The sequence below is a fragment of the Oncorhynchus gorbuscha genome, linkage group LG10, assembly GCF_021184085.1.
Source record: "Oncorhynchus gorbuscha isolate QuinsamMale2020 ecotype Even-year linkage group LG10, OgorEven_v1.0, whole genome shotgun sequence".
In the NCBI taxonomy this organism is placed as follows: Eukaryota; Metazoa; Chordata; class Actinopteri; order Salmoniformes; family Salmonidae; genus Oncorhynchus; species Oncorhynchus gorbuscha.
In genome coordinates this window covers 72,534,744-72,562,237 of record NC_060182.1, presented here as the reverse complement: position 1 = coordinate 72,562,237, position 27,494 = coordinate 72,534,744, and the positions used below count along the sequence as shown (strand labels likewise).

General features: G+C 45.1%; 1 pseudogene; it reads right to left on the bottom strand.

Moving 5' to 3' along the window:
• Nucleotides 1–27,494, bottom strand: part of LOC124046507 — a 66,902-nt pseudogene that overhangs the window by 16,965 nt on the left and 22,443 nt on the right.

Below are 27,494 nucleotides of genomic sequence, written 5' to 3'. Positions count from 1 at the left end.
TGCTTTGACAAACTACAGCTTAGCCTGGGGAGAGGGAAGAAGTGAAGATCCGCTTGAGTCACAGAGGATGATGTAGTATGAAACCATATCCTATTCTCTCTGTTGACTTTGGGCTTAAGTGGTGAATGATATAACAGATATAGGAGAGGAGGGTATCAACTACAATCCCCCTTCCTAAATCCCCTTATTTCAAAGCCATGACTCCATGGTGCATGTTGTTGTCTTTTAACATCTGTAAATCGACAAGATCTTGACCTGAAGGAAACGTTAAGTGACTGACTTTGAAACACTTCCTTCAAAAGATGATGGCACGGTCTGAGTCATATGCATGGTTTCTGGGTAGCGTCATATTAAAAGTGATTTCACTATGAATGGTATTACTTGGCAAACTACATTTCGTCAGCCGGTGATTGTCAAGCAAATAACTGTCGGTCTCACGGTAATTGACAGTGATAAACACATTTAGCACCTACTGGCTTCCACACATAGCCTACAAGCTACTGATGATGACCTTTGGAAGATCTACATTTTAAAAAGTCTAATAAATCCATGTAATATAGCCTACACCTTCACAACAAATCCATTATTTATTTTAGACCGGTCTAAAGAAGCATGATATGAAGAAAATGTAGTCTATTTCAGAAGAACAGAATAGCATACTCTGAGTTGTCCTTATGTTAGGTCCTGATCTGGCTATGATAGATAAATGGCTGTGGGCTACACTAGTTAATTTAGCAGACAAGACTTTCTTCGAATTCCGTGGCATTATTTTATATTATGAAGAATACAATTGAACAAATATTTTCTCCCAATATTTGAGGGAGTGCGCACATGCGGCCATTCTGTGTTGAGAGGTTAACAATGAAATAGGTATGCTTAATTTAGAGTTGTTATTAATGTAACTTTATTTGTTATACAAACGTTAGGCTATATGTTTAGATTTTTAGATTTTTAAATTATTTTTTATGTTTTTTTGCGCAGGCTTTACACACTACATCAGTCACTCATTCACAGTTTGACAAGCACTGGATAATCTCTAGAATTTCATGATGGCATTCCCTTGTGACCGTAATGCACCCTAAAAAAATCCATGCCTTTTGCGACCAGTGGCCATTGTGCCCTTCTCCCTGAGTGCTGCGTACTTCATCACGTGATCGGGTCTTTCTCACAGGCTACAAGTGAAGACAGACACATCGGAGACACAACTGTGCGAGTCCTTATCCAATTCCGATGTGCATATTGAAGATATTGGAAGAACTGTCCACATTTACTTTTCGTCAGCCAACAAGATGAGTAGGCCTAACGAACAGCAAAAGCCCTAGCCTATGTCAATCTACTATCCCCCATAGTACAAAAGTTGACCTATTTTATTCTGTGCGAGAAATAAATATTGCAAACATAGTCTGGGACAGTTGTGGGATGCGATAGATCTCAAATTAATACAATCACTAGCATAAATAAAATGTATTTAAGGCCTCCCGGGTGGCGCAGTGGTTAAAGGCGCTGTACTGCAGCGCCAGCTGTGCCACCAGAGACCCTGGGTCCGCGCCCAGGCTCTGGCGTAACCGGCTGCGACCGGGAGGTCTGTGGGGCGACGCACAGTTGGCCTAGCGTCGCCCGGGTTAGGGAGGGGTTGGCCGGTAGGGATAACCTTGTCTCATCGTGCACCAGCGACTCCTGTGGCGGGCCGGGCGCAGTGCGTACTAACCAAGGTTGCCAGGTGCACTGTGTTTCCTCCGACACATTGGCGCGGCTGGCTTCTCGGGTTGGATGGCGCTGTGTTAAGAAGCAGTGCGGCTTGGTTGGGTTGTGTATCGGAGGATGCATGACTTTCAACATGGAATTTGACTGCCTTCATGACTCATGACTGCCGGTGTGGCGGTCACCGCAACAGCCCTAACCGCAAGACAACTTTCTACTTACCAATGACAATGAGGGTATAGTTGATGCTGACGCTGCCAAAGCCGTTGGTGGCTTTGCAGATGTATGTTCCAGCATCCTCAACCTCCACTTCCTTGATCTTCAGGCCCAGGCGGAGGATGCGGAAGCGGGTCCAGCCGCTGTGGATGTTGTGGCCGTCTTTGGTCCACATGATGAGGGGTGGCGGGTCTCCTTCAACAGGGCATGGCAGCTTGATGGAACTCCCCAGGTGCACTGACTGTCTATGGGCCACCCTCTCAGCCACCAGTGGAGGTCCTGGAGCAACACACAAACAATCGATGAGTTTAACTTTTTGCCAAAATTGTATTTGAACATTTAATACAAAGACTAGATTGATATACAGTACTTTACTTTAAGACATGAAGGTCGGTCAATACGGAAAATTTCAAGAACTTTGAAAGTTTCTCAATTGCAGTCAGAAAAACCATCAAGCGCTATGATGAAACTGGCTCTCATGAGGACCGCCACAGGAAAGGAAAACCCAGAGTTACCTCTGCTGTAGAGGGCAAGTTCATTAGAGTTAATTGCACCTCAGATTGCAGCCAAAATAAATGCTTAACAGAGTTCAATAAACAGACACATCTCAACATCAACTGTTCCGAGGAGACTGCGTGAATCAGGCCTTCATGGTCAAATTGCTGCCAAGAAACCACTACTGGAGGACACCAATACGAAGAAGAGACTTGCTTGGTTCACGAAACACAAGCAATGGACATTAGACTGGTGGAAATCTGTCTCTTGGTCTGATGAGCCCAAATTTGTGATTTTTGGTTCCAACTGCCGTATCTTTGTGAGAGGCAGAGTAGGTGAACGGATGATCTACGCATGTGTGGTTCCCCCAGTGAAGCATGGAGGAGGAGGTGTGATGGTGTAGGCGTGCTTTGCTGGTGACACAGTCAGTAACTTATTTAAAATTCAAGGCACATTTAACCAGCATGGCTACCACAGCATTCTGCAGCGATACGCCATCCCATCTGGTTTGCACTTAGTGGGACTATCATTTGTTTTTCAACAGGACAATGACACAAAACACACCTCCTGGCTGTATAAGGGCTATTTGACCAAGGAGACTGGATGGAGTGCTGCATCAGAGGACCCGGTTACGAACCCAGGTCTCCGGAGTGAGAAACAGTCACTTAACCAACTGAGCCACGAATAGTTGTCAGAACCCAGAAGATGAGGCAGACACAGCAGTACTTGAGACGGTGTATTTAATGAAGTTAAAAGTGAAGTTCTTCAGGAAAACATGTAACTCCACAACCTCACAAGGAATTCCACAAGAACAAAGGTAATCCTCCAAGACAAAAAGGTAAATCCACAAGGTGGAAGGTATAGCACAAAAAGCCTCAAAAGATACTCAAAAAACAAACAAACAAGAACAAAAAACAGAATTCCACAAGCGCGTCCACCGGGATCAACAAGAGTTCACAGAGTACTAGGGCTGGGTGCTAACATACAAACACAGAGCACAGAACTGAGGAAAACAACGGGTTTAAATACAATCAGCGGAAACGAGGCACAGGTGCAAATAATAATGGGGATCAAGGGAAAACAAAAGGTCAAAAGGCACAATGGGGGCATCTAGTGACCAAAAACCAGAACAACCCTGGCCAAATCCTGACACTGGCCTCCACAATCACTCGACTTCAACCCAATTGAGATGGTTTGGGATGAGTTGGACTGAAGACTGAAAGAAAAGCAGCCAACAAGTGCTCAGCATATGTGGGAACTCCTTTGAAACTGTTGGAAAAGCATTCCAGGCTGGTTGAGAGAATGACAAGAGTGTGCCAAGCTGTCATCAAGGCAAAGGGTGGCTACTTTGAAGAATCTAAAATGAAAATGTATTTTGATTTGTTTAACATTTTTTGGTTACTCCATGAGTCTATTAAAAAAAAGAAAAACCCTTGAACGAGTAGGTGCGTCCAAACTTTTGACTGGTACTGTACATCCATAAACAACATATTACACTCACTCATATTTCATTTGAAATTAATTGAAAACAATTTATATCTGAATTGGGCTGAATTGAATGAAGCAACATCTCTTGGATGCTTTTAGGGAAGATGTGGGGTCTCATTCATTACCTCCTTCCTTCATCTGTTTACCCTGAGATGAAACCAGATTATAATAATTGGACTAGCCTTGTCATCCATTATAGACAGAGAGAGTTGAAGGCTTAGCCTGTGTGTAGCATGTGGGAGATCAAAGCGCAGTGGATAGGGCAGGGCCACTGTAGAGAGGACAGTAGCCCCTCGTCCTGCTCCTAATTGGCTCAGGTTGGCCTCCTCAGATCTGGTGAAGTGGAGCGGGCTCAGATGCTCTGTGATAGTAATGTTACTTAGGAGGCCTGCACAACTCACTGAGACAGCGCTTAAAGCAGTGCTTTGGCAAAGTTGGCTGGGTTATATCCTGCCTGTTTGGCCCTGTCCGGAGGTATTATTGGATGGGGGCCACAGTGTCTCCTGACCCTTCTTGTCTCAGCCTCCAGTATTTATGCTGCAGTAGTTTATGTGTCGGGGGCTAGGGTCAGTCTGTTATATCTGGAGTATTTCTCCTGTCTTATCCGATGTCCTGTGTGAATTTAAGTATACTCTCTCTAATTCTTTCTTTCTTTATTTCACTCTCCCGGAGGACCTGAGACCTAGGACCATGCCTCAGGACTACCCGGCATGATGACTCCTTGCTGTCCCCAGTCCACCTGGCCGTGCTGCTGCTCCAGTTTCAACTGTTCTGCCTGCGGCTATGGAACACTGACCCATTCACCGGATGTGCTACCTGTCCCAGACCTGCTGTTTTCAACTCTCTAGAGACAGCAGGAGCGGTAGAGATACTCTCAATGATCGGCTATGAAAAGCCAACTGACATTTACTCCTGAGGTGCTGACCTGTTGCACCCTCGACAACTACTGTGATTATTATTATTTGACCATGCTGGTCATTTATGAACATTTGAACATCTTGGCCATGTTCTGTTATAATCTCCACCCGGCACAGCCAGAAGAGGACTGGCCACCCCTCATAGCCTGGTTCCTCTCTAGGTTTCTTCCTAGGTTTTGGCCTTTCTAGGGTTTTTTTCCTAGCCACCATGCTTCTACACCTGCATTGCTTGTTGTTTGGGGTTTTAGGCTGGGTTTCTGTACAGCACTTTGATATATCAGCTGATGTAAGAAGGGCTATATAAATACATTTGATTTGACTTAGATACTAGCTAGGCGGTGCATTAAGTGGACAGACAAACGGTGAGTGTACTGTAGCCTTCCACTGCACTCTGACCGCTCCATGAGAGAAGGTGAACCCTATTCTGTGTTAAATCTACCTCACTAACTTTAAGTATCAGCTGTCAGAGCAGCTTACCGATCACTGCACGTGTACACAGCCCATCTATAAATAGCCCACCCAACTACCTCATCCCCATATTGTTATTGTTTTGTTGCTCTTTTGCACCCCAGTATCTCTACTTGCAAATCATCATCTGCACATCTATCTCTCCAGTGTTAATGCTAAATTGGAATTATTTCGCCACTATGGCCTATTTAAAGCCTTACCTCCTTAATCTTACTACAGTTGCACACACTGTATTTATATTTTTCCCATGTGTAACTCTGTGTTGTTGTTTTTGTCACACTGCTTTGCTTTATCTTGGCCAGATCGTAGTGGTAAATGAGAACTTGTTCTCAACTGGCCTACCTGGTTAAATAAAGGTGAAATAAAATAAATAAATACAATCAATATCTAGCACACAGACATTCTCCCAGATACACACACAAGGAGTGCACAGGCTCTGCCATCCTCTCTGATCTTCCTGTTCTGAAGCATGCACAGGAAATTGTCATTGTAATTGCCACTGTTTAGTTCTGCAAGGAGGACGTGAGGGGACTTGTCAGCCGGCACATATCTCACTCCTCTGCTAACAGAAGAGCAGAACAGAGGGGCTCAGTGTTCAGTCCTCCTCAGCAGACTATCTACTCACAACCACAGAGATAGAGGTCACAACACATGGTGGAAATACCCACTGCCCTGCCTGAGTCCCACAGCTTAACTAGAGCTAATGGGTGTTAATCTAATGCAATCAACTGCTTCTCAATGTGCAATTAGAACAGAGAAGCTATATTCTACCACAGATTAAATAGAACAACCAACTAATTTCTAAGGTCTGTATCAAACTGTCAAAATGCACTACTTCAACATTAACAAAACAATGTCTTAAGGGTCAAGTTTTTCTAACCCCACATTCTCTTTCTTCTATATCATGTGTTAAAATACAAATTATCTTTTGAGAAATTGTATTTTCAAAAAGGGCATTGTATGCAAGAGGAAGCACAAAGCAAAGTATTTCTTTAGTGTTGTTAGAGACTTGAGAGCACTCCAGAACACTTCTTTGCAACAAAAAACCAAGCTCTTCAGTTTTTGGCTTGGCCGCCACGCCAAGTGCGTGGAATGTGCAACAAATTATTTCCTCCCTCCGCCTCTCCTCTTAAAAAGCCCTTTGATGTGCTTTGAAAAAAACAACATGAAGAGGTGCTGAAAGTCAAGGCCACCGTCTGAATAACATAATGAGTATTTGTGCTGTATGCCTGACCAACATCCTCTCCTCAACAGGAATACTCCTCCTCCGTCTCAAGGAGAGGTTCTCTTAACCTTGTAACTGAAATGAAGCCTCAGATAACATGCTTAGAGAGGCCCTCACTATGAAGTGAATACTCAACAGGTCCATTGCAGTGATATCAGTTTGTAACTCTCTCACACACTTAGATTCAGTTTGTTCTTTTACATGTTCTATGACACATCATTTACTTACTTGGATCTACCCTGAGGAAGTCCTTATATGTCAGTGGAGGAACTCTGCTACTAAACAGTGGGATGACAAATGGAACTCTGGATGATTTACATCAAACTGGTCAGCACTTCAGTGTTAACACAAATGGTTTGCCTTATTAGCATCCCTGTGAACGGAAAGCGATACACATGACCGCATGCATGGGCTTTCCAGTTTTGCTGCAATGGTGAAAGGGCCTTACTTTAGCGGAGCTCTGTGTGTGAATGGAATCTTTCATAACGCAGGAAGAGAAGGAGGTCTGGCGACATAGAATTAGCTCTGTTTTTCTTTGCTCAATTTGGTGATGGATTATTTTAAGAGAAAGGGGTACATTCAACAGGAGGCATTCATTCTTGTGATTCAGGCTAAATATAGTTCTGGTTTCATGAACTGTTTTAAGGGGTTAAGAAACTGTTGATTCAACATGAGGACACATCTAGAGAGAGAAAAAGGAATAGGAAAATAAAAAAGAAAGGGAGAGGAACACCCACAAGCAGACTATGCTAGGCTGACAGTCTTAGGTGATGTTCAGATGTGCTGGCAGCTCTTCCCTCCTTTCTGTTTTCTTCAAAACACCTGTGGATTTCTATAAGAGTGCTTTGGTCTTTCTAGTCAACGCAAACAGGTCAATAAAGGATTGGCTGTTCTGCTGACAGACATTAGAATAGAGAACAGATGGGTCTCATGAAACCACAGTGAGACATACTGGGTGATGCAATACAGTAAACCCAACTGATTTAGGTCTTTGTACTAGAGGTCGACCGATTAATCGGAATGGCCGATTAATTAGGGCTGATTTCAAGTTTTCATAATAATCGAAAATTGTTATTTTTGGACACCGATTTGGCCGATTTCTATTTTATTTTTAATTATTATTATTTTTTAAACCTTTATTTATCCTTTATTTAACTAGGCAAGTCAGTTAAGAACACATTCTTATTTTCAATGACGGCCTAGGAACAGTGGGTTAACTGTCTTGTTCAGGGGCAGAATGACAGATTTTTACCATGTCAGCTCGGGGATTCAATCTTGCAACCTTGCAGTTAACTAGTCCATCCCTCTAACCACCTGATTACATTGCACTCCACAAGGAGACTGCCTGTTACGCAAATGCTGTAAGAAGTGTGGAAGGACCACTAGAGGGCAGGCTGGGCTCATGGATAGTAGCCCAACAAAGCATGGGAGACAAGGTAACCAGAGTCAATTAAGCACAGCTGACGGTACTAATGAGATACTCTCCTTCCCCTATAAGAGAGAAAATGGAACCAGCAGAAGGGGGGAAACTACCTCTGGAAGATGGCCACCGAGAGAGAGAAGCTGTGCTGAAAGAACCACGAAGACGGTGACAAACCCGTGATTTATGTTTGTTGTAGTTTAAAGATTATCCTATTGTGTTCTTGTTTCATCTGGAGAAGAAGATGTGTGTTTTCCTTGGAAGATTTTTCATTGATTTTATGTTAGAATGTTTTTGTTGACAAAATACCCTCAATAGAGAACTGTGTTCAATCAGAAAAACCTACTCCTGACTTGTTTATTCCACCTTCCCGCTTTATAGTGACGCCTAATTACTTGGTACGCTCACAGAAGCCACGGTAAGTTGCTAGCTAGCATTAAACTTATCTTATAAAAAACAATCAATCAATCATAATCACTAGTTAACTACACATGGTTGATGATATTACTAGTTTATCTAGCGTGGCCTTTGTTGCATGTAATCGATGCGGTGCATATTCATGAAAAAGGACTGTCTTGCTCCAATGTGTACCTAACCATAAACATCAATGCCTTTCGTAGAATCAATACACAGAAGTATATATTTTTAAACCTGCATATTTAGCGAAAACAAATCCAGGTTAGCAGGCAATATTAACCAGGTGAAATTGTCACTTCTCTTGTGTTCATTGCGCGCAGAGTTTGGGCCACCTAAGTAGAGGTGGATCAGAGACTCACCAGCAGCAAGAGCAACATCATTGATGTATACAGAGAAGAGAGTCGGTCCAAGAATTGAACCCTGTGGCACCCCCATAGAGACTGCCAGAGGTCCGGACAGCAGACCCTCCGATTTGACACACTGAACTCTATCAGAGAAGTAGTTGGTGAACCAGGCGAGGCAATCATTTGAGAAACCAAGGCTGTCGAGTCTGCCGATGAGGATGTGGTGATTGACAGAGTCAAGCCTTGGCCAGATCAATGAAAACTGCTGCACAGTAATGTTTCTTATCGATGGCGGTTAAGATATCATTTAGGACCTTGAGCGTGGCTGAGGTGCACCCATGGTGAGATTCGAAATGGTCGGTAATCTGTTTGTTGACTTGGCTTTCGAAGACAACATTAGAAGCCTCTCGAAGTTTGTTCTATTCACTGCTTTAGCACACTCTGCCAACCCGGATGTTCTAGCTGTGTCTGAATCCTGGCTTAGGAAGACCACCAAAAATTCTGAAATTTTAATTCCAAACTACAACATTTTCAGACAAGATAGAACTGCCAAAGGGGGCGGTGTTGCAATCTACTGCAAAGATAGCCTGCAGAGTTCTGTCCTACTATCCAGGTCTGTACCCAATTTGAACTTCTACTTTTAAAAATCCACCATCTAAAAACAAGTCTCTCACCGTTGCCGCCTGCTATAGACCACCCTCTGCCCCCAGCTGTGCTCTGGACACCATATGTGAACTGATTGCCCCCCATCTATCTTCAGAGCTTGTGCTGCTAGGCGACCTAAACTGGAACATGCTTAACACCCCAGCCATCCTACAATCTAAACTTGATGCCCTCAATCTCACACAAATTATCAATGAACCTACCAGGTACCTCCCCAAAGCCTTAAACACGGGCACCCTCATAGATATCATCCTAACCAACTGGCCCTCTAAATACACCTCTGCTGTCTTCAACCAAGATCTCAGCGATCATTGCCTGCATCCGTAATGGGTCAGCGGTCAAACGACCTCCACTCATCACTGTAAAACGCTCCCTGAAACACTTCAGCGAGCAGGCCTTTCTAATCGACCTGGCCGGGGTATCCTGGAAGGATATTGATCTCATCCCGTCAGTAGAGGATGCCTGGATATTTTTTTAAATGCCTTCCTAACCATCTTAAATAAACATGCCCCATTCAAGAAATTTAGAACCAGGAACAGATATAGCCCTTGGTTCTCCCCAGACGTGACTGCCCTTAACCAACACAAAAACATCCTATGGCGTTCTGCATTAGCATCGAACAGCCCCCGTGATATGCAGCTGTTCAGGGAGGCTAGAAACCGTTATACACAGGCAGTTAGAAAAGCCAAGGCTAGCTTTTTCAAGCAGAAATTTGCTTCCCGCAACACTAACTCAAAGTTCTGGGACACTAAAGTCCATGGAGAATAAGAACACCTCCTCCCAGCTGCCCACTGCACTGAAGATGGGAAACACTCACCACTGATAAATCCACCATAATTGAGAATTTCAATAAGCATTTTTCTACGGCTGGCCATGCTTTCCACCTGGCTACTCCTACCCCGGTCAACAGCACTGCACCCCCAACAGCAACTCGCCCAAGCCTTCCCCATTTCTCCTTCTCCCAAATCCATTCAGCTGATGTTCTGAAAGAGCTGAAAAATCTGGACCCCTACAAATCAGCCGGGCTAGACAATCTGGACCCTTTCTTACTAAAATTATCTGCCGAAATTGTTGCCACCCCTATTACTAGCCTGTTCAACCTCTCTTTCGTGTCGTCTGAGATTCCCAAAGATTGGAAGGCAGCTGCGGTCATCCCCCTCTTCAAAGGGGGGGACACTCTTGACCCAAACTGCTACAGACCTATATCTATCCTACCATGCCTTTCTAAGGTCTTCGAAAGCCAAGTCAACAAACAGATTACCGACCATTTCGAATCTCACCATACCTTCTCTGCTATGCAATCTGGTTTCAGAGCTGGTCATGGGTGCACCTCAGCCACGCTCAAGGTCCTAAACGATATCTTAACCGCCATCGATAATAAACATTACTGTGCAGCCGTATTCATTGATCTGGCCAAGGCTTTTGACTCTGTCAACCACCACATCCTCATCGGCAGACTCGACAGCCTTGGTTTCTCAAATGATTGCCTCGCCTGGTTCACCAACTACTTCTCTGATAGAGTTCAGTGTGTCAAATCGGAGGGTCTGCTGTCCGGACCTCTGGCAGTCTCTATGGGGGTGCCACAGGGTTCAATTCTTGGACCGACTCTCTTCTCTGTATACATCAATGAGGTCGCTCTTGCTGCTGGTGAGTCCCTGATCCACCTCTACGCAGACGACACCATTCTGTATACTTCCGGCCCTTCTTTGGACACTGTGTTAACAACCCTCCAGGCAAGCTTCAATGCCATACAACTCTCCTTCCGTGGCCTCCAATTGCTCTTAAATACAAGTAAAACTAAATGCATGCTCTTCAACCGATCGCTACCTGCACCTACCCGCCTGTCCAACATCACTACTCTGGACGGCTCTGACTTAGAATACGTGGACAACTACAAATACTCAAGTGTCTGGTTAGACTGTAAACTCTCCTTCCAGACCCATATCAAACATCTCCAATCCAAAGTTAAATCTAGAATTGGCTTCCTATTTTGCAACAAAGCATCCTTCACTCATGCTGCCAAACATACCCTTGTAAAACTGACCATCCTACCAATCCTAGACTTTGGCGACGTCATTTACAAAATAGCCTCCAATACCCTACTCAACAAATTGGATGCAGTCTATCACAGTGCAATCCGTTTTGTCACTAAAGCCCCATATACTACCCACCATTGCGACCTGTACGCTCTCGTTGACTGGCCCTCGCTTCATACTCGTCGCCAAACCCACTGGCTCCATGTCATCTACAAGACCCTGCTAGGTAAAGTCCCCCCTTATCTCAGCTCGCTGGTCACCATAGCATCTCCCACCTGCAGCACACGCTCCAGCAGGTATATCTCTCTAGTCACCCCCAAAACCAATTCTTTCTTTGGCCGCCTCTCCTTCCAGTTCTCTGCTGCCAATGACTGGAACGAACTACAAAAATCTCTGAAACTGGAAACACTTATCTCCCTCACTAGCTTTAAGCACCAACTGTCAGAGCATCTTACAGATTACTGCACCTGTACATAGCCCACCTATAATTTAGCCCAAACAACTACCTCTTTCCCAACTGTATTTAATTTATTTATTTTGCTCCTTTGCACCCCATTATTTTTATTTCTACTTTACACAATCTTCCATTGCAAAACTACCATTCCAGTGTTTTACTTGCTATATTGTATTTACTTTGCCACCATGGCCTTTTTTGCCTTTACCTCCCTTATCTCACCTAATTTGCTCACATTGTATATAGACTTGTTTATACTGTATTATTGACTGTATGTTTGTTTTACTCCATGTGTAACTCTGTGTCGTTGTATCTGTCGAACTGCTTTGCTTTATCTTGGCCAGGTAAGTAAATGAGAACTTGTTCTCAACTTGCCTACCTGGTTAAATTGCCTACCTGGTTAAATAAAGGTGAAATGAATAAAAATAAACAAAACAATTTTCTCTTAAACACCATGAGCCACTGACAGAGATTCAACATTGATGAGATTCAAAATTTTGACTCTAGCAAGACATTGTTCAGAAACACTGATCCAAAATCAGCTTTACGCTCACCAATCCTAACTTTAACAATTTGAAAGTATTAAACCACTCGTTGCAACAATTGTGTGTAGAGACAGACCAAGGCGCAGCGGACGTTGAGTTCCACATATTTATTATAAAGTGAAACTTAGCAAAGCAAAACAATAAATCAAATAAACTCACAATGAACCGTGACTAAGTGGTGCACAAAACACAAAATAATATCCCACAAATGCAGGTGGGGAAACAACCTACCTAAATATGATCCCCAATCAGAGGCAACGATAAACAGCTGCCTCTAATTGGGAACCATATTAGCACCCACATAGAAATATCTATACTAGATAGTCACGCCCTGACCTACTACACCATAGAGAGCTAAGGGCTCTCTATGGTCAGGGCGTGACACTTGTTCTGGATCAGTGAGTGAGAGGCATTTCTTCTCCTCACTACTGCTTGTCTGTTTCCTTAGTGAAGCATTCCAGGCAGGGGCAGGCATCAGTCTTCACTAACTGCCCAGCGGCATCAGTGTTCAGTAGAAGCTGTGGTTCAAGGGAAATACCATCTTACTATAAATCTCTTAAAACCTCAGGGAAACTTTTATATTGCAAAGAAACAGTGGGATAGCATGTTACACACATTTAATCTATCCAAGCCAGCCAAAACAGGAGGAGGAAAAAGGAAGGTGGATATGGAAATAAATAAATGAAAGCAAGAAACCGAACCCAGGACCAGCGGCTTTACTTGAGACTTTAGAGGTTGAGTGTTGGGAAAAGGTGAGGTAGTCATCATGGCATGGGGAGTGTGTGAAAGGCCAGAGCTTCTGTCCTGAGACCACTGCTGCGCCAGGCTGGGCTATACATTTCACAAGCACAGATAAAGATCATTCAGAGAAAGGGACACCCTGGCGACTCAAGAATAGATGCCAGGTGACAGAGAGAAAGAGGGGGGGGGAGGCAGAGAGAGAGAGAGGGAGAGACAGAGGGTGGGTTCTCTGACAGCAGTGGGTAAAGAATGCTGTCTTTTCTTATCAACCCCAGACACCCTGCCCACCAACTTCACCTCGTCTGGTAATCAATACCTTTTATTTGACCCTTTCACCTCTCCAATCAATAGATAAGAGAAGGGTAAGACTACACCTTGCAGGGGGGGGGGGTAATAAGGCTTTCTTCAGGACCATCTGATGTGGGCTGAATAGCCACAGGTACAGTGGTGGGAATACCAGGAGAGTAAGACCTATTAGGTGGCATGAGACTATGTAAAGAGAGGGAGGGAGAGGGAGAGAGAGAATGCTCCTGCCAACCTATGTTATCAATGTTAATGAATTGAAATACAACTGCTGCCACTTCAAAGCTGAGAGGAAGCTGGGTCTGACAATTATAAAGTTCAGCCTCCGCTTCCCCTCCTATGGCCCCATGCAGAATAACAGGCTCCTGCAGGCTCCATCAAACAAACAGGAAAAAAGGCAGAAATGAGTCCAGCGTCATAAAGCTTCTGGAAACATCTCCATCACACAGCATACTTCTAACAGGCCCTACTGTGGAGCCTTTGAACTCTGAGCTGCTATATTTCATTAGGCTTGAAGGCCTTCTACCAGCCGCAGCTGCTGCTGAGGGGAGAAGTGTGTGTATGTATGCCAGAGTCCATGCTGCAATCATCACAGGACCACTGGACCAAGGACATTATCACATATCCGCTATACTCTGCCATCCTGTCTGAGTGACTGTAGCTGTGCATGAGAACCATGTATCAATAACAATTACTGGTGCTATATAGCTTTTAACAGGTTATTTTGAAAAAGCAGGAACAAATGGAAACGTTAACCCCTTTGGACATAGCCATATATGTTGTGCTAAATATCAATACTATAACAGAGAGCACATTTGTTTATGAAGCATTGCTTTACTGCTCATCTGAGTATGTGCAAAGGCCTGGTTTGTCACAGGGAGAGCACAGTGAGTGCCATTCACTACGCCACGCAGCTTTATCTCACTCCATTAGCCCACAGCATGGTGCACACACAGGAGCAGAGAGTGGGCTTATGGGTACTTATCAGAGGAGAGGGAAGGAGGGAGAGAGAGAGGGAGGGAGGGGGAGTAAGAGAGAGGGGTAAAGTTAGGAAGAGATTGGAGGGCAGTGAGAGAGAGGATCACAGAGGGGGAGTTAAAGATGGAGAGAGAGAATGGAAGAGAAATTAGAAAGAGAGGAGTAGGGTGAGGGTTAAAGTAAGAGAGAGGTTGATTTAGAGAGCCGAGGCTAAGATGGCAGTGAGGTGTCCTTGAACACACAGCTCGTAGGGACGCGTAGAGGAGAGTTGGAGGGAGTGAAGGGGATTAGGAGGGTCCAGGCGGCAGTAACCAGGAATGTCAACAATCTCACACCCTGCTCCCTGCACCCTGGTCTGGTCTGGGCTCAGCCTCTGGCACATGACACATTAAAACAGAAAAACTATTTTCTCTCTCTCTGTGTGTGTGGATGGGGGGACAGTAGAGGGCATATGTGCACCTGTTTATTGCTATGCTTGTCATGCTTGTCAAATGATTGGAGAGGAGCGAAACATGTCAAATTATTGTGGCCTCCCCCACACCAATACAGACACATAGATAGAGTTATTCATCTGTACGTCAATCTGTCTACCTCACCAACCACAGTGGGTTAAAGATTAAACCCCTTCGGGCCTCCCGAGTGGTGCAGCGGTCCTCAGTGCTTGAGGTGCATGAGGCGGTGCGTGCATGAGGCGGTGCACAATTGGCCCAGCTTTTACGGGTTAGGGGAGGGTTTGGCCGGCGGGGATTACCTTGTCCCATTGCTCTCTAGCGACTCCTGTGGCGGGCCAGGCGCATGCACCCTGACACAGTTGCCAGTTGGACGGTGTTTCCTCAGACACATTGGTGCAGCGAGCAGTGTGTCAATAACCAGTGCGGCTTGGCAGGGTCGTGTTTCGGAGGACCCATGACACTCGAACTTCGCCTCTCCCAAGTCCGTACGGGAGTTGCAGTGATGGGACAAGACTGTAACTACCAATTGGATATCAAAAATGTGGCAAAAAGCAACAAAAAAACAACAATAAAATAAACTTCTAATTAGGTTTGAACTAATACTCCTTCCTCCTCAGAAATCAGTCTGACAACCCTGGCAGGTTTTTTTTCCGCCTGCTCTCTTCCCTTCTCTAGCTGCAGGGTTTGTATTATTTGGTGCTTCATGAAAAGCTCCTACTGACAGCCATGGGGCCTCTTGACAATCCAGGAATATTGTCTGAAATCAATCTGTCATCGTGGAGCTGTTGTGCCTGTCATTTCCCGGAGGTACCCGCCCTTCCATAGTGACAATTTGTTCACCGCTTTACTGGTTCATCTTACAGGTCTTCCCCACGAAGGTCACTACACTCTATCCATCTCTGTCTGCCAGTAGGTCTCTATCTCTCTTTATTTGATCTGTCTCTGTCTCCTTCATTCACCAACCTCACACATGGAGTCACACAGTCCCTTTACCAAAGCACCTGCAGAAATACATTTGCAAAGTGAACGTGATGCACAAACAAATTATTACGTAACTTAGACGGACACGGAAATCACACACAATCAGCAAATTCAGCTAATGGTCCATTTGTAATTCATGTAAAGACAGTTCATGGGTATTGACCTCATTTTGTCAGTAGAGGATGCCTGGTTATTCTTTAAAAGTGCATTCCTCACCATCTTAAATAAGCATGACCCATTCAAAAAATGTAGAACTAAGTACAGATATAGCCCTTGGTTCACTCCAGACTTTCCTTGACCAGCACAAAAACATCCTGTAGCGTACTGCATTAGCATCGAACAGCCCCCGCGATATGCAACTTTTCAGGCAAGTTAGGAACCAATATACACAGGCAGTTAGGAAAGCAAAGGCTAGCTTTTCAAACAGAAATGTGCATCCTGTAGCACAAACTCCAAAAAGTTCTGGGACACTGTAAAGTCCATGGAGAATAAGAACACCTCCTCCCAGCTGCCCACTGCACTGAGGCTAGGAAACACTGTCACCATCGATAAATTTACAATAATCGAGAATTTCATGCTTTCCACCTGGCTACCCCTACCCCAGTCAACAGCTCTGCACCCCCCACAGCAACTTGCCCAAGCCTCCCCATTTCTCCTTCACCCAAATTCAGATAGCTGATGTTCTGAAATAGCTGCAAAATCAGCTGGGTTAGACAATCTGGACCCTCTCTTTCTAAAATGATCTTCCGCAATTGTTGCAACCCCTATTTACCAGCCTGTTCAACCTCTCTTTCATATCGTCTGAGATCCCAAAAGATTGGAAAGCTGCTGTGGTCATCCCCCTCTTCAAAGGGGGTGAGTCTCTTGACCCAAAATGTTACAGAACTATATCTATCCTACCCTGCCTTTCTAAAGTCTTCGAAAGCCAAGTTAACAAACAGATCACCAACCATTTCGAATCCCACCGTACCTTCTCCACCATGCAATCTGGTTTCAGAGCTGGTCATGGGTGCACCTCAGCCATGCTCAACGTCCTAAATGATATCATAACCGTCATTGGTAAAAGACAATACTGTGCAGCCGTATTCCTCAACCTGGCCAAGGCTTTCAACTCTGTCAATCACCGCATTCTTATCAGCAGACTCAACAGCCTTGATTTCTCAAATGACTGCCTCGCCTGGTTCACCAACTACTTCTCAGACAGAGTTCAGTGTGTCAAATCGGAGGGCCTGTTGTCCGGAACCTCTGGCAGTCTCTATGGGGGTACCACAGGGTTCAATTCTCGGGCCGACTCTTCTCTCTGTATAAATCACTGATGTCACTCTTGCTGCTGGTGATTTGCAGACGACACCATTCTGTATACTTCTGGCCCTTCTTCGGACACTGTGTTAACAAACCTCCAGACAAGCTTCAATGCCATACAACACTCCTTCCGCGGCCTCCAACTGCTCTTAAATGCAAGCAAAACTAAATGCATGCTCTTCAACCGATCGCTGCCCACACCTGCCCGCCCGTCCAGCATCACTATTCTGGACGGTTCTGACTTAGAATATGTGGACAATAACAAAATACCTAGGTGTCTGGTTAGACTGTAAACTCTCCTTCCAGACTCACATTAAGCATCTCCAATCCAAAAGTAAATCTAGAATCGGCTTCCTATTTTGCAACTAAGCATCCTTCACTCATGCTGCCAAACATACCCTCGTAAAACTGACTATCCTACCGATCCTTGGCTTCGGTGATGTCATTTACACGATAGCCTCCAACACTCTACTCAGAAAATTGGATGTAGTCTATCGCATGCCATCCATCTTTGTCACCGAAGCCCCCACCATTGCGACCTGTATCCTCTCGTTGGCTGGTCCTCGCTTCATATTCGTCGCCAAACCCACTGGCTCCTGGTGATCTATAAGTATTTGCTTGGCAAAGCCCCGTCTTATCTCAGCTCACTGGTCACCATAGCAGCACGCACCTGTAGCATGTGCTCCAGCAGGTATATATCACTGGTCACCCCCAAAGCCAACTCCTCCTTTGGCCGCCTTTCCTTCCAGTTCTCTGCTGCCAATGCCTGGAACGAATTGCAAAAATCCCTAAAGCTGGAGACTTATATCTCCCTCACTAACTTTAAGCATCAGCTGTCAGAGCAGCTTCCCGATCATTGCATCTAAACATAGCCAATCTGTAAATAGCCCACCCAACTACCTCATCCCCATATTGGATTTATGTTTTGCTCCTTTGCACCCCAGTATCTCCACTTGCACATTCATCTTCTGCACATCTATCACTCCAGTGTTTAATTGCTAAATTGTAATTATTTTGCCACTATGGCCTATTTATTGCCTTACCTCCCTAATCTTACTAAATTTGCACACATTGTATATAGACTTCTCTATTATGTTATTGACTGTATGTTTGTTTATCCCATGTGTAACTCTGTGTTGTTTGTGTCGCACTGATTTGCTCTATCTTGGCCAGGTCACAGTTGTAAATGAGAACTTGTTCTCAACTGGCCTACCTGGTTAAATAAAAGTGAAATATATATTTTTAAAATAAATGTACTTCTGCCCTTAAGCTGTTCTTGTCTGTTAATGTTCTGTATTATGTCATGTTTTATGTTTTGTGTGGACCCCAGGAAGAGTAGCGGCTGATTCGCAACAGCTAATGGGGATCCCAATAAAATACCAAATACCAAGCCTGGAAGGAATCCTCCCAAAAAATATCCATGTGTAAGCCAGTCCCCCTCCCCCACTCCAAGTGCATCCTGGCCCAAAGCTGTAGCCAGAGCATAAAATCACATCCCTGTGCATGAGGAAATCAAATCAGTTTCACTGCAGGGTGCAGAATTCCAGGCTGGAACAGCAGTAGCCCAACTATAAAATATGACAGATCATACTCTCAGCTTCTGAAACATATTCCTCTCCTGTCCCCAGTCTCCTCTATTATTCATGTCAAAACTGGACATATTTTTCCATTCATCGTAAACCATTCAACGTTAAGTGGGTCCCTTACGTATATATAAAGTTCACAACAAAAAGGGTTCCTTACAGATGTAGGATCTTAATTTGATCACTCTTTTATTGCTGAGATGAGCTTCAAGATAGACATAAATGCATTGAGAACTCGCACCAACACAGTATTGCACATTTCATGTCGTCTAATTTTGGCCAGCTAATAGCCTAACCCCCGATCAACCAACATTATGGACTAAATGTTAAAATTCTGTTGCTGCAAGATTATTATGCTTTAACAATACTGGTCAAATTAAGAACCTACATTGGTACTTTTGGTTCCTGAGAGTGATGATTGATATTAAAAATAAAGAATTTCAACAATTACAGTAAGGTGATATTTGGCATTGTAGCAAATTCCATTCCAACAGTTTCCCCCATCAGAACTCAATTTCTGACATACTACGACAACATTCCCCAATTAACAAAGGCTATCCAACACAATGCCTATTCCATTCGACAGAGACACTGCATACAGAATAGAACTTGCGAATTCTAAAAAGAATTCCCAAAGTAAAACAGTGAGAATTCTGAGTGAAAAGGCAAAAATCCATGCTGGGCCTCATTGACGCCCATCAGAGGCCAACTGCGAGTGGGGCAGAGAGGGATGTTGATCAGAGCAGGGGGGTATGGTGGAAGCTGTGGAGGCCTCATTCAGCCCTTGTTATCCCAGCCATCCATTGGCTCTGCTTTCTTTTGACCCAGCAAGGCATCGCTGTTGCCACCATAACATTTCAATCAACCTTTTAAGTGCAGAACAAAATGCGTGGAAGGGGAGGCAGGGGAGAGGTTGGAGGGGGGGAGGAGTCAGAACTGCGGGTGATTTCCAGTGAATACCCCTGAGAGGAGAGGACCTAGGGAGGATTTTAAGAGAGGACCTAGGGAGGATTTTAGGAGAGAACCTAGGGAGGATATTTAATCAGTAACTGCGTGTAGTGGGTTTTGCACCATGCATTGTATTGGTCTGTTGTGCTGGAGTATAAATATAAACGTGTGAGATGCCATTCATTTTCAGAACATTTTCAAGAGATATCCCAGTGATTTGGAATTCTGATAACTGAGGAGAAAAGTAAACATCAACTAAAGAAGGCTGTGGCAAGATCAGCATACAAGATTACAAGATGAGCAATATAATGCTTAAAACATCCCCTTATCCTACCATTGAGCAAAATGAGAAGCCTATACTTGCCTAAAAGAGGGAGAAAGCAAAGGGGCAGAGAGAGGGAGAGCTCTGAAATCTGCCTTGTGCACAGCTGCATAGAAACCCCAGTCCACAGCATAAATCCACACGCTAACATCGACAGGAAAATGAGACTCTCTGTCTCCCGTTGAGGGGTGCGAGGCTTCAGATTCTCAACGTTTCGTTTGTTGAGTGACTGAGAGAACAGCTGTGAAACAGAGGTGTGACGGGGCTCTCCACTCCTCGAAAGAAAATAGAAAATAGAGAGGAGGGGAGGAGGGGAGGGCGGCAAAGAGGCTGAGAAAGGAGAGGTTGCGCAAGATAAACACTTCCCACTGCGTAGCTGAAATGTTATTGTAAGGTCACTTGTAAGGGTCTCACAGGGCGTCCCCTAACACCCACCTCCGGGCTCTCTCCCCCCCAATGGCTACAGCCCCTCTTTCTGCCCAAGGGTGTAACACAGCAGCCATGCCCTCCATATCTACAGGGAAATATGCAGCTGGAGCTTGGAACTCTTATTGTTTGTTATAGTGATACTATGACATTCTATAACTTGGAGACCAGTGGGTGGAGGATTTAATAAGATATCCCTCAATTCCAATATTGAATCGAAGGAAACTATGTTTTGTTAATCTCAAACAATCAAAGCAAAAAACACATGCAGGTGAATACCGTTTGAATGATGACATGTCAATCAGACCAGCTCTCTGGTCCATTGTAAACTACTCTATGAGATCAGTATGGGTTAAGTAGGGCACCATGAATCCATTTAGTCTGTCTATCACTCCATTCACCCAGCAGGGATAGAGTGTGTGGCCTGAAGTCACACCCACCCAGAGCCAAACAAACTCATGATGTAGGCCTACACAGACAAACCTTCATATGACAGGCAGATTATAAACAATCCTATTCACACTTTATTCTACCAATTTCCATACAGCTGAGAATAACAACAGTGAATGGGAGCAGACAATAAGTAAATAATTGAGATTCCATCAGAATGCTAATTAGAGCGCCCATTAAGTAAGACCTTTAAACAGGTCAACATTGACAAGGCCGCAGAGCCAGACGGATTACCAGGCCGTGTACTCAGAGCATGTACTGACCAACTGGCAAGTGTCTTCACTGACATTTTCAACCTGTCCCTGACCAAGTCTTTAAAACCAAAATGTTTCAAGCAGACCACCATAGTCCCTGTGCCCGAGAACACCAAGGTAACCTGCTTCAATGACTACCGACCTGTAGCATTCACATCTGTAGCCATGAATTGCTTTGGAAGACTGTTCATGTCTCATACCAACACCATCATCCCAGAAACCCTAGACCCGAGAAGTGTTAACCCTTGCAAGGCTGCTGGCCCAGACAGAATCCCTAGCCGCGTCCTTAGGGCATGAGCAGATCAGCTGGCTGGTGTGTTACGGGCATATTCAATCTCTCCATATCCCAGTCTGCTGTCCCCACATGCTTCAAGATGGCCACCATTGTTCCTGTACCCAAGAATTCAAAGGTAACTGAAAAACCTCTTAAAGAGGCTGCAAATTTTTGCAGCTTTTTGTTAAAAATCGCGCAAAATTTCAACGTCCTGCTAGTCATGCCAGGAATATAGTATATGTATATGATTAGTATGTGTGGATAGAAAACACTCTGAAGTTTATAAAACTGGTCAAATCATGTATGTGACTATAACAGAACGTGTGTAGGAGGCAAAATCTCAAGGAAAACTGTTCACATAAAACACAAAACAAATATTACTCTGCCAGTCTCTGAATTGTCTATGGCAAGGGAAAATAGATAGCGTCCAGTTTACAGTTCCTACAGCTTCCACACGATGTCGCCAGTCTTGGCAATTGGGTTGAAGTTAATCCTTGGTCAAATGAGAAATAGGCACTTCCTGTCGTCGAGTACACCGGAGGAAGTTATGAAAGGGAGAATATTGACCATGATTTCAAGACTTGCTGCTATTGAATACAGATCGCCCCGTGATCAATTTGATCGATTAGTAACGTTTACTAATACCTAAGTTACAAAAGTAGTTTGAAGTGTTTTGTCAAAGTTTATAGGCAACTTTGTTAACCTCTTCAACCTATGGGGGCGCTATGTCATTATTGGACAAAAAGACGTGCCCGTTTTAAGCACAATATTTTGTCACGAAAAGATGCTCGACTATGCATGGAATTGACAGCCTTGGAAAGACAAAACTCTGACGTTTCCAAAACTGCAAAGATATTATCTGTGAGTGCCCCAGAACTAATGCTACAGGCGAAACCAAGATGAAGTTTCATACAGGAAATGCCCCAGATTCTGAAGGTGCTGTGTTCCAATGTCTCCTTATATGGCTGTCAATGCGCCAGGAATGAGCCTGCCCTTTGTGTCGTTTCTCCAAGGTGTCTGCAGCATTGTGACGTGTTTGTAGGCATAACATTGGAAGATTGACCATAAGAGACTACATTTACCTGGCGTCCCGCCCGGTGTCCTGTGTCGAAATTATTGCGTAATCTGTAGGTCCATGCGCGTTCCATTTCTTCAGAAGAGAAAGTCAACTGCCACGAAGGATTTTATCGTCGATAGATATGTGAAAAACACCTTGAGGATTGATTCTAAACATCGGTTTGCCATGTTTCTGTCGATATTATGGAGTTAATTTGGAAAAAAGTTTGCGTGTTAATGACTTAATATTATTATTTTTTTTTCTTACCCAAACGTGATGAACAAAACGGAGCGATTAGTCGACACAAATAATATTTTTTTGTAAAAACGGAACATTTGCTATCTAACTGAGAGTCTCCTCATTGAAAACATCTGAAGTTCTTCAAAGGTAAATTATTTTATTTGAATCCTTTTCTGGTTTTTGTGAAAATGTTGCATGCTGAAAGAGAGGCATAATCCTATGCTAGGCTATCAATACTGTTACACAAATGCTTGTTTAGCTATGGTTCAAAAGCATATTTAGAAAATCTGAGATGACAGTGTTGTTAACAAAAGGCTAAGCTTGAGAGCAAATAGATTAATTTCATTTCATTTGTGATTTTCATTAATAGTTAACGTTGCGTTATGGTAATGATCTTGAAACTGTAGTCACGATACCGGATCCGGGATGGCTCGACGCAAGAAGTTAATTTTTAAAAATTACGTTGCGTTTTGGAAAGCAGTTTTTTCCTGAATCAGACGGGCTTCATAAATGGACATTTTGGGTATACATGGACGGATTTAATCGAAAAAAAGACCCAATTGTGATGTTTATGGGACATATAGGAGTGCCAACAAAGAAGCTCGTCAAAGGTAATGAATGTTTTATATTTTATTTCTGCGTTTTGTGTAGCGCCGGCTACGCTAATTATTTTGTTTACGTCCTCTTTGGGTATTTCGGGGGTTGCATGCTATCAGATAATAGCTTCTCATGCTTTCGCCGAAAAGCATTTTAAAATTCTGAGATGTTGGCTAGATTCACAACGAGTGTAGCTTTAATTGAGTACCCTGCATGTGTGTTTTAATGAAAGTTTGAGTTGTATCGAGTACTATTAGTTGTCACTCTGAAATTTCCGCTGATGTTGATCCCTGTACAGGGACAGCAGCCGTGAAGATCGCCCCGTAGCACTCACCTCTGTCATCATGAAGTGCTTTGAGAGACTAGGATCATATCACCTCTCCCTTACCTGCCACCCTAGACCCACTTCAATTTGCTTACCGCCACAGACGATGCAATCGCCATCACTCTGCACACTGCCCTATCGCATCTGGACAAGAGGAATACCTATGTAAGAATGGTGTCCATTGACTATAGCTCAGCATTCAACACCATAATACCCTCCAAGCTCATCATTAAGCTCGAGGCCCTGGGTCTGAACCCCGCCCTGAAGGGCCACCCCCAGGCGGTGAAGGTAGGAAACATCACCTCCACTCCGCTGATCCTCAACATAGGGGCCCCACAAGGGTGCGTGCTCATCCCCCTCCTGTACTCCCTGTTCACCCATGACTGTGTCATGACTGTCCTGATCAGGTCAGGTTACAGGAGACCACAACCAACCAAGTCTCTCCAGGACACTATTCTGGTGGTCAACACACACGCTACTTTCCTGAACAAAACTATCCTGTCTGTAGGAAAGCGGGCAGAGGTCATGAACCATGACTATGCCCAGGTCCAATTGGTTTGATTGTTACTGGAAGATTTTCTCCGTGAAGTTAGCTCTTCTATGGACCACTTGGCCATGAATAGAATCCCTCATATCTAGTGCCCCTCTCAATGTTGCACAACATATTGACCTCAGGTACTTCAACCACGATAAGGCCATTACAGTCACATTTGGCCTATAGTCTGGGGTCGGCCATCCCAATACAAGTTGATGTTGATCGTAATGAAGTGGGATTTCTACTGACGTTGCCGGTTGTTGAATCGGAGAATATCTATAGATTGAAAACAGTTCTCAATGTAGGATTTTGGCGCGACAGTACCCACGTAAAGATTGCCACGCCCCCCAGTTGTAGCTTACCAGGAAAACAACCCAGATTTCTATCTCACCCCTAACCTGTTAATGTGTACTCTAACCAAAGATGTCCACTAACTCTGTCCTAGCAAACCGTTTGTCAGGGATAACACTGAGCGTATTTGTGGTATTAAAGCTATCACAAAGCAAAGAACGCTGTAGAGCCAAACTAACTGTTATGCAGGTGAATGAGGACCCAAAAGCGACTTTACAGAAACCGAGTTTATTCCAAGTCAAAACAGGAAAACTGAAACCCTCTAGTCAGTAGAGGGGGACAACTGGAGATGCGACCACAGACTGCAGGTCGCTTCGGGAAGGCGCAGGCCGTAGCTGATCTAGACACCTGCTCACACGCAGCATCTGAAGAAGGCAAAAACACGACAGGACGGAACGAGGACACAGAACAGCAAACAAGGATCCGACAAGGACAGAAGCGAAAACAGAGAGAGAAATAGGGACTTAATCAGAGGGCAAAATAGGGAACAGGTGTGAAAGCGTAAATGAGGTAGTTAGGAGAATGAGGAACAGCTGGGAGCAGGAACGGAACGATAGAGAGAGAGAGAGAGAGAGAGAGAGAGAGAGAGGGAGGGGGAGAGAGAGGGATAGAAAGAGGGAAAGAACCTAATAAGACCAGCAGGGGGAAACAAATAGAAGGGGAAGCACAGGAACAAAACATGACAATCAATGACAAAACATGACAGTACCCCCCCACTCACCGAGCGCCTCCTGGCGCACTCGAGGAGGAACCCTGGCGGCAACGGAGGAAATCATCAATCAACGAACGGTCCAGCACGTCCCGAGATGGAACCCAACTCCTCTCCTCAGGACCGTAACCCTCCCAATCCACTAAGTACTGGTGGCCACGTCCCCGAGAACGCATGTCCATGATCTTCCGTACCCTGTAAATAGGTGCGCCCTCGACAAGGACGGGGGGGGGGGAGGGAAGACGAACGGGGGCGCGAAGAAAAGGCTTGACACAGGAGACATGGAAGACTGGGTGGACGCGACGAAGATGTCGCGGAAGAAGCAGTCGCACTGCAACAGGATTGAGGACCTGAGAAACACGGAACGGACCAATGAACCGCGGAGTCAACTTGCGAGAAGCTGTCGTAAGGGGAAGGTTACGAGTGGAAAGCCACACTCTCTGACCGCGACAATACCTAGGACTCTTAATCCTACGTTTATTGGCGGCTCTCACAGTCTGCGCCCTGTAACGGCAAAGTGCAGACCTGACCCTCCTCCAGGTGCGCTCACAACGTTGGACAAAAGCCTGAGCGGAGGGAACGATGGACTCGGCGAGCTGGGACGAGAACAGAGGAGGCTGGTACCCAAGACTACTCTGAAAAGGAGATAGCCCGGTAGCAGACGAAGGAAGCGAGTTGTGAGCGTATTCTGCCCAGGGGAGCTGTTCTGCCCAAGACGCAGGGTTTCTAAAAGAAAGGCTGCGTAATATGCGACCAATCGTCTGATTGGCCCGTTCTGCTTGACCGTTAGACTGGGGATGAAAACCGGAAGAGAGACTGACGGAAGCACCAATCAAACGACAGAACTCCCTCCAAAACTGTGACGTGAATTGCGGACCTCTGTCCGAAACGGCGTCTAACGGGAGGCCATGAATTCTGAACACATTCTCAATGATGATTTGTGCCGTCTCCTTAGCGGAAGGAAGCTTAGCGAGGGGAATAAAATGAGCCGCCTTAGAGAACCTATCGACAACCGTAAGAATCACAGTCTTCCCCGCAGACGAAGGCAGACCGGTAATAAAGTCTAAGGCGATGTGAGACCATGGTCGAGAAGGAATGGGAAGCGGTCTGAGACGACCGGCAGGAGGGGAGTTACCTGACTTAGTCTGCGCGCAGTCCGAACAAGCAGCCACGAAACGGCGCGTGTCACGCACCTGAGTAGGCCACCAAAACCGCTGGCGAATAGAAGCAAGCGTACCCCGAACGCCGGGGTGGCCAGCTAACTTGGCAGAGTGAGCCCACTGAAGAACAGCCAGACGAGTAGAGACAGGAACGAAAAGAAGGTTACTAGGACAAGCGCGCGGCGACGCAGTGTGAGTGAGTGCTTGCTTTACCTGTCTCTCAATTCCCCAGACAGTCAACCCGACAACACGCCCTTCAGGGAGAATCCCCTCGGGGTCGGTAGAAGCTACAGAAGAACTGAAGAGACGGGATAAGGCATCAGGCTTGGTGTTCTTATTTCCCGGGCGATAAGAAATCACGAACTCGAAACGAGCGAAAAACAACGCCCAACGAGCTTGACGTGCATTGAGTCGTTTGGCAGAACTGATGTACTCAAGGTTCTTATGGTCAGTCCAAACGACAAAAGGAACGGTCGCCCCCTCCAACCACTGTCGCCATTCGCCTAGGGCTAAGCGGATGGCGAGCAGTTCGCGGTTACCCACATCATAGTTGCGTTCCGATGGCGACAGGCGATGAGAAAAATACGCGCAAGGATGGACCTTATCGTCAGAATGGAAGCGCTGGGACAGAATGGCTCCCACGCCCACCTCTGAAGCGTCAACCTCGACAATTAATTGTTTAGTGACGTCAGGAGTAACAAGGATAGGAGCGGATGTAAAACGCTTCTTGAGGAGATCAAAAGCTCCCTGGGCGGAACCGGACCACTTAAAGCACGACTTGACAGAAGTAAGGGCTGTGAGAGGGGCTGCCACTTGACCGAAATTACGAATGAAACGCCGATAGAAATTCGCGAAACCGAGAAAGCGCTGCAACTCGACACGTGACTTAGGGACGGGCCAATCGCTGACAGCCTGGACCTTAGCGGGATCCATCTGAATGCCTTCAGCGGAAATAACAGAACCAAGAAATGTGACAGAGGAGACATGAAAGGCGCACTTCTCAGCCTTCACATAGAGACAATTCTCTAAAAGGCGCTGGAGTACACGTCGAACGTGCTGAACATGAATCTCGAGTGACGGTGAAAAAATCAGGATATCGTCAAGGTAAACGAAAACA